The sequence below is a fragment of the Rhagoletis pomonella genome, unplaced genomic scaffold, assembly GCF_013731165.1.
Source record: "Rhagoletis pomonella isolate Grant_MI unplaced genomic scaffold, Rhpom_1.0 Rhpom_scaffold_00009, whole genome shotgun sequence".
NCBI lineage: Eukaryota > Metazoa > Arthropoda > Insecta > Diptera > Tephritidae > Rhagoletis > Rhagoletis pomonella.
Window position 1 is genome coordinate 36,530,558 of NW_023458563.1, and position 8,893 is coordinate 36,539,450.

Here is an 8,893-nt window from a genome sequence, read left to right on the forward strand (position 1 = left end):
TCACGAAATTTGATGTGTAAACATATGTGTACGGCACGGCAAACCATTAGGCGATTGAGTTACATACATAGGTTAGGGTAGAAATTAAACATTAATTTCATTTCATTTTATTCATTTTGCTGATATATAATTTATTTATTCATTTTCCGGTAACACTACCTTATATCAACTCGGCCTGCCAGCATCCTTAGGACCGGGTTATAATGGAAGTAACTGAACGGAGTGAATTGTCACATAATAATGCAAATGTTTATAATGCAATAAATAAATCCTTACGAATTCGCTGCGATTTGTTACGATTCACCCCGTGCATTATAACCAATGCACTATGCACTTTTGTTTGCAAAATGCATTTATTTAAGTTGAAAGAAGACAAATTCCTTTGTTCGGAATTTCTTCTTTCTCGCTTTCTATCTTCCAAGGCGAGAACCTATATTCATGTAGTAACAAGAGTATAAAAACACAAAGCTACCTTACAAACTATACGCACAATTATCACGTTTATGTGTAGTCTAATTCACGAAATCATTTCATAAATTTGAGTAAAAACTCAGTGCTTAAACTCCATTCGCGTATAATTGAAGTCATGATATGCTGTTCATACACTCAGTTTCTACTCGAACGCATAAAATGATATAATGAATTGGTCTACGCATAATGGTAGTCAATGACAACATGAATTACAACAAACACATCATTTTGACATAATGCAAACCTTAAACGTTGCGAACGTGGGTTCACACCGATCCGCAATCAAGTTGGACGTTTTTCCCACAACTGTTTCAATTTTGCGAGCAATCTCATTCTTACAATTTCTTAGCTTACATTTATAAAATTCAACAAAAGCACGTATGTACATCTTTCGGCTGAGTTAACCATTTTGGGTTATGACTTGGTACAACATGGCCATTAATGTAGAGCCGAGTTGTACAACTTGCCAGAAAATCAAAATTTGCTTATCTTTCATTCAACCAAGACACAAATTCATTCAACAGGCCCACAAAACGGTGCAATCTAGAGCAAACCATCACCACGTTGAACGAACGGTCGCTACGTTTATGGCTTTCTTTTAGAAACGCCGGGGCGAAAATTTCAACTGCTCCTGTAACACTACCTTATATGAGTTCGCCTTCGTATCATCCTCACATCGTCGTTTAAAGTACAATACTGCGTATCAACAAAATGCAAAACCGCGTATGTGAGGTTGCATAATTTATTTTCTAGAGAGTAAAAGCACTCATATTTCAAAATGGTTCTCTTTTTTATAAGGCAATAGCATTTCTGGCTAGTATATTTCAGGACGAATAGATAAGGATTGAGCCAAGAGCTTGTGTGAGCAAATCCGATTTTTGGCAGCAAATGTCAGTTACGCGGTTTTGCAGAATGACGATACGCGGTTTTGTACTTTAAACGGCGTTATGTACGTTTATGAGAGTATATAAACGCAAGACGAATTCATACAAGTCGATAGCGGGAGCACACAAACTAGTGTTGGGCAGTATCGATACCAACAGTACTCAGAACTTGATTCTCAAAAGGATCGACAGTACCCGATTTTTAAAGGTATCGATACTGAGTACTCCAAAGTAGCATTTAATTGACGTTATTAATATACTAATTTGAATAAAATCCTGCCAGCTACTAAGATTTCTACACTAAGCATTGAAATGTTACCTACATACATATGTATATTTAATGAAACTATGTACTCAATTCTCAAAAGTACTCGATACTCCCAACACTAACAAAAACTACTCTAACAAATTATACGCACAATAGTTACGTTCCAGGCCGTTCCATGTGACCACCTTCCATAAGGTTTATTAATGGAGAAAACAGCTTTTCCTGCAAATCCTGTAAAACCTGCAAATCGTGAAGCGTCTGGAACGCAACTAATGACAAACATGAATCAATCAATAAATCTCTTGCAAACAACTGGCGAATTTAACAAGGAGATGTCATCGGAATTGGAAATTGTATAAATTAACTTTCGCGCCTTTTTTAATGACTCTCGTATTATTCAAATGTCATTTCAGGTACATACTATGTAGGTGTGTGCAAAGAACATAGCGATGGTGTAACTGCCGGGCCGTTTCAAAAAGTTGGCGATTAATTCACAACGATTTATTAAAGACACGAACCGATAGTTGCACCCTCGAACTTTTACATGTTCTTTTGCATATGTAAACACATGATTATTATCGGAATAAGTCGAATCTTGAGTTGCCATTTTAGTAGTAATAACTTTATTTAAATAACCATATTGAACAGAATAAATGTATTTGTTTATACTATTTTTCAAAGATTTAATTATGGTATGTATACAAAAATTAAAAACTACAGTAAATGTTAAATAATAACCAAAATGGGAATGATCTTAACAACTTCACAGGCAAGAAAAAAATAACCAAAAATGAGTAAAAGTACCAAAACGGCAACACTGCTCAGGCGTGAAACTTTGGCCAAATATGCTGCGAAGTTTTCATCTGGTACTGTCAAATCGCATACACTCAAAAAATACGTCTTCTATTACATCTCCTCCGCAGAAGTCGCACATGCAGGGCCGTCGAGAGAAAACTCGACGACTCGGCACCGGACTGAAAAATCAGGGGCCCCTATACATAAATTGCATTAATTTAAAAGCACGTTTCTTTAATGTATAGAGTCAGATAAAATCAGCACGAATCGGAAGATATTTATAATAAAAGCCTATAACGAAGGAGCAATCACATTGTAAGAAAATAATAACAGGTTACGGTTCTGATATTTCAGGTTCCGGTTCGTGTTTGAATCGGTGAAGGTATGATTTGAATCACCCGTGTCGAGTTAAACAGTTTGTGAAATAGAACTCGACTTCGCCGTTTAGTCTACTTCATTTGCGTGTACATACGGTTTACTCTTCACTATGCGCGCTCCATTTGAAACATTCACGATTGTAATCGTATTGTAATGTATGAAGATATTTGGTGGTACAAATATACTACTACTTTGTCTTTAAGAAGTATGGGTCTATTCATAGTCGCATTTCAGACTTCTACTAAGTAGTTTCGACTTAGTTTACGATATAGCAAAACGAGTGTGAAAATGTATCGATTTTTCTTTACGATATTTTGGAAAAATTACATTATTATTAAATAATATCAAGTTTGATCATCCGTTTATGTAATTTTTATTTTCATTGCCTGATTATGCAAAAGAATAAGGTGTCATTTTCTTGTTAATTGTGGGAAATAGCCAGAACAACCGCAGTGATGTGAAGTCGATGTTTATGGAAAGCATGCTGTGAAACATACAAATAGTAGATATCTAAATGTTATGCACAAATTTACTTTAAAAGAACTAGCGTGAAACTGACTTATTATTTGAGAATTTATCTAAATTATTCCAATTATAAAATTGTGATGTAGCTTTATTCGAATTGTAATACGCATTTAATTTCATCTTCCGATTAAAATGGATCGATCTTTGCAAATTTTAATTGGAGATTATTCAATATTATCAAAATCACCCTCTACCAACTTAATTTTTACATATTTCGTCTGTTTTCCCTTAATTTGATAAAATACTTCTTCCTAGTTACGACTTAGTTGCAGCTGCAGCCGAAACAAAATTTTAAGTTGGTACTTAGCCAGAAAAGTCGAAACTAAGGCGACTATGAATAGCTTTAGTTGTGACTTAGAATAGTTTCGATTTAGTTGAGTACTAAATATGACTATGAATATGCACCAATGACTTACGCGAAATCCAGTTAAGAAGATGACGATGACAACCTTTATATGTATAGTAAAACTATTATAGTGCTCTATTAGTGACTTCAACTAAGGTCAGAATTAAGAGAGCTGCAAATGTTGGATCCGGCTGCAGACCGGCCCTGGCCTGGAATTCAGATGATCGCATCCGGAACTTGCAGTTTTAACATAGTTATAACTATAAAGTACAGTTTTTAGACAACTTAACAAATTTAAGGTTTTGCCAAATTTCAGATTAAATCTAGCAAATTAAAAGATTTCTTAAAATCTTTTTGCAAGCCAGTTTTTAAAATAAAAAGGAGCGATGAAGGTGCAGCGTCTCCTCTTTTGAGAAAAATTGTTTCAGTTGTCCTTCGCATTTCAATAGTCATAGCAAGTGTGGACAGAATATTTTCCCAAATCAGTTCAAATAAAACAAAAAAAATAAAAATAAATAGATATTCCAGTGCTTTGCTCGATTTCAAGAACCAAAGATCCGAGGTATCAAATCAAATTTATAAAAAAAAAAATAAAAATCAATTTTCGAAACATTATTAAATTGAATTTCCTCAAAATAAAATGTGGTTTAAGTGTTTTCTTTTATAAAGATGGTTATTGTTTATTTACTTATTATTTAAACTGGTTCTTAATTAACTTTGTTTTTTGTACGTTAAATTGTTTTGTTGAAAAAGCAGGTATCAGCTGTTTTTCAAATTCTGGGTACCATTTTGAGTGCGAATTTTCCGTTTACTCTCTAATTACCGGATCCAGTCCGAATTGCAATAAAGCGATATATATGGCCTTATTTCCAATTTGTTTTTGAAAAAAACAATGACTTTATTTGTACATAGCTCAGTGGTTAACGCTTCTGACTTTGAACATCGAATTCGCAAGTTCGATCCCTGCTGAAGTCTAGAAAAAGACGTCTGATGAGGAGATGTGGTGATCTCCGAAATAGTGCTATAACTTCTACCGCTTAGACTTTGTTGCTTTTTCAATTTTTCCTAATAAACAATCGTGGCACAAAGCTCAACAAAAATATTAAAAAAAAGACTTTATTTTTAATTCAGATCTCGAGTAAAGTCATATTCAACATTTTACAAATGAGCAATAAAGGCATTATTTGAAATTACAATCTCTTGAACTAAATTACATGTATGGCAAATCTGTTCGTGAATCACCCGTTTTGGAAAATAATGGTATCAATAGATACGTTTTAACCCCAATATAACGAATCTGGGAGCGGATATTATGTTTTTTAGAAATATAAAAAGTTATCTGTATAGTTCCACATTCCGAACTATATTTTCGACGGCTACGCTATCAACAGAACTACATATCGTCACCTGAAATGCAAAAAGACGTTACAAACATCGTTGCTGGAATGGAAAGTCGTGACTAATATCTATTTTTTTTTAGGCCAAAAAAAATTTTTTTTTAAATATAAAAACTAAAACTGTTCTGAGTAGCTTTTCAAAAGTTCTAGAGTTCCTGAGAAGGAAAAAAAAGTTCTGCAAAATTACGACGAAAAAACATTTTTTTTCAAAAAAGTCGAAAAAGTGAAATTTAAGAAAAAAAAAAAAATTAAAACTGTTCTGGGTAGCTTTTCAATAGTTCTAGAGTGCCTGAGAAGGAAACAGGAAGTTCTGCAAAATTACGTCGATAAAAATATAAAAAAGTCGAAATAATAAAATTTTCGGGTATGGAGTTTTGTAGCCCATTAAATTTTAGTCTAGTAAAATGCAAGCTTCAAATAGCCAAAAATTTCCGTCGATTTTTGAGATTTTTTTGTCTTCCATATAACGCATTAACAAAATCTACGGTAATTTCTTGCTATTTTAAACTTGCACTATATTAGATTAAATTGAATGGGCTACAAAACTGCGTTCCTGAAAATTGTCTAAAAATTCTAATTGAAAAGCTTGAAATTTCGATGAACAATTTTTGAAGTTTGATTAAATTTTACTGAAATTTGTGCAAGCTTTGAAACTTTTATTCATGTGGTTTCTATTAAAGATTAAACTATACATATTATAAATAAATGACAATTATTAAAAAAAATAAATAAACATACTTAAGTTGCAAACAATTTCTATTTCAATTTTGTTGCTAAATCTATGGCCATAGCTGTGTATGTGTAAGAAATTGTGCAACACCATAAAGAAATAAAATTATCAATATTCAACGACAACTTTTACCCACTTCAACATGCTTTTTGCTGCTAAATTAAATTGGCTAACTGCGTACTCACAATGTTTATAAAAAATTAGATTTAAAAGTTCAAATTTAAGTCAAAATCCTTTAAGCCTTTTGATTGATTCGGCTCCACAAACGTTATACGGAATAAAACTGCAATTATTTTGACCACGGTTGCCAACCGTCCCGTTTTCGACGGGACTGTCCCGGATTTAAGTGTTATGTCTCGGTCCCGGTACAATACCTGCCGAGACCCGAAATGTCCCGGTTTTTGGCCAGAAAAAAATTTAAACATCTCGTTGTAAAAATATTTAGCACTCTTAAAATATGTATATTTTACATATTCTATTTACTAATCGACTTCGTTCAGAATGTTTCATCTATAAACAATAAACAAACTGCGCAGTGCGGTGGCGCCGTGCATACAGCTTGTTTGCTTACAATTTGTGGTAACGCCGTTGAATCAGCTGATAATCGTAAAAACTTGCTTGTCTTTTTTCGAAGCTTTAAATTTCTGCTGTTGCCATTTTAATGATGAATGGATTTTAAACAAAGAATTTAAGCCGTGGCTGTTTAAAGAAGACGAGTGTACAAAGTATTTTCGACAATTTTTTTTTGTTTTGAAGAAACTGCCTGAAAAGAAATTCCCAACATGATTTTTTACTTACTTCAAACTGGCACTTGGTTATACTAAAATGCCAATTTGTAAATATGCACATTTGTTAAATTTGCCTGAGTTTTGCACGAAGTTTAGAGATTTTATTTTTAGGTTTTTTGTTGCAGTATGTACTATAAAAAGCGGGAGACCGTTCGCAACCAAATTTCCAAAAAATTAATGCCAGTTTTTGTTAATTGCACTTGTTCTATAATAAAACTGAAAAAGAAGTCACAAAAAAATTCTTTCTTAAATCAATGCGATTTTTTAGTGGCTTGAAACTTGCACCTTATGAGACTAAAATTTTATGGACTTTAAAACTGCATTCAAAAAAGTTGTAAAGATTCAGATTAAAAACTCGTCTTTTTATAAATATTTGATGAATTTTCCTAAATTTTGTATGAAGTTTGGAACTCTGATTTATATGGTTTCGTCCAAAGCTTGAACAATATTTTTTGAAAAACCCTGTGAATATTTAAAAAATCAATACGTGAACACCTGTGTGAGTCACTGTACATACATATTAGGGATGTTGCGAATGTGGAATTTTAGACATCCGCGGATGCGAATGCGGATGCGGATGTTTAAGAGCTAACATCCGCGGATGCGAATGCGAATGCGGATGTCAAATATTTTTAAGAAATAATTTTGTTGAGTACATTAGGGGATTTAGGTAAATAAAAAAATTGAGAAGTTATTAATTTTTAGTAATATTTTTTTATTTAGTACTCCAATTAAAAAAATTTAACATTGTATTTAAGAAAGAGTAATTTGGCTGCCTTTTCGGATTACAGCCTGTTTCTTAACGGGTCGTAAATCAAACCTGCGCCACTAAATAACTACTCGCTCGAGGCGACAAACTTGAAAACTTGAAACTTGACAAAATTGTAAATTCTTTTCGATTGGGCTGCAAATGTCGGATGCATCCTCCTGACTTTCATCTTCACAATCTAGCATCATGGTAAGATCGTTGTTTAAACACCGTTATGTCCCAATTTGGAGCACCAATTCTGTAATTCATTTTTAATCCTGTCTTCTGTGACTGGTTTGAAAAATGTGCCCTTATAGCGAGGTTGTGAATAGGTGAATATGGCAAATAAATTGTTAATTTCAAGGAATGAAAATTTCGAAGAAAATCCTGTTTTGAAAGTCGTGGCTGCCAGCAGAATTAGTTCAAAATCTTGTTATTTTGTTAAAAAGGTACCGCGTTTTTTATAAGAATTTGAATTATGGAATCACGGACGATAAAGGTCTCAGGTTTGCTTAGTTCCCGGGAGACTTCTTGGAAAGGTTCTTCTGTAATGAATACCTTGTATTATTTTTTTTTTATTAGTTAGCTGAACTCGGCTTTTCCTAGTTGCAGGCAGTCACAATTAATTACTCCCCGCTGTCGGTACCATAAGACATTAAATCCGTTTTGTTGTTCCATTCCATGCGCTCATTGTGTTTCGATATATTTTTTGAAGCGAATGCGCTAATTTTCAATATATGTATCGTTGATACTATCTCACATTGTCGCTGAAATGCAAAAAACCACAACTAACTAAATTTTTGTATTGCCTAAAACGATGTGGGGACTTATGATTCGAGGAAATGCATCATAATCAATCAAAAAGTTAATTTTGGATTTTTAGTTAGTTACGGCTTTTTGTATTTCAGCGACGATGTGAGTTAAGCCATTTCCTTACTATACTAACGATATATTACATGCCAAGTCCCACTCCTCAATAGATATAAAATTCACCTTGAATTATCGACTTATTTACTTATCATTTCATCTTTATTTCTATGCGTGCTAATTTTGAAAATTTACACAAAATTAAAATAAATGTTTTTGTTTTCGCGCTGAAAGACTAATAAAAGGAAACACAGAACTTAAGAATAATAAGTTTTATGAGAAAATAATAATTACACTTTTCTAAGAAAAAGTAGAAAAAAACTGGCGAAGCATCCAGTTTTTTCAACAGACCTTTGACAAATAATATTCGATAGTTACATAATTCTTACCTAATTAAAGGTAATCTTTTAACGCGCAAATAGTCGACTCTCCTTACAGCCAACCGTTGAACATTTCCGCTGAAAATACCTACTATTATCTTACTCTTTGACTTTAAATTACGATAGAAGGTCGACGTAGGGGACCGTCTTAACGTAACATCTCCACAAGCAAAAAAATGTTGGCTAAAATTTTTTGTTTGCCAGATATACGTTTTATCAGTGCACTTGCACAATATTCGCATTCGCAAAAGCTCCGCATTGATTATTGCTGTTGAATTTGAAATGCAACGCTGCAAACCTAAACTCATACCTACAT

General features: G+C 33.2%; 1 protein-coding gene across 1 annotated transcript in view; it reads right to left on the reverse strand.

The window, feature by feature from the left end:
• The window catches only part of LOC118745764 (calsyntenin-1-like), a 152,991-nt gene that overhangs the window by 379 nt on the left and 143,719 nt on the right, over nt 1-8,893 (reverse strand).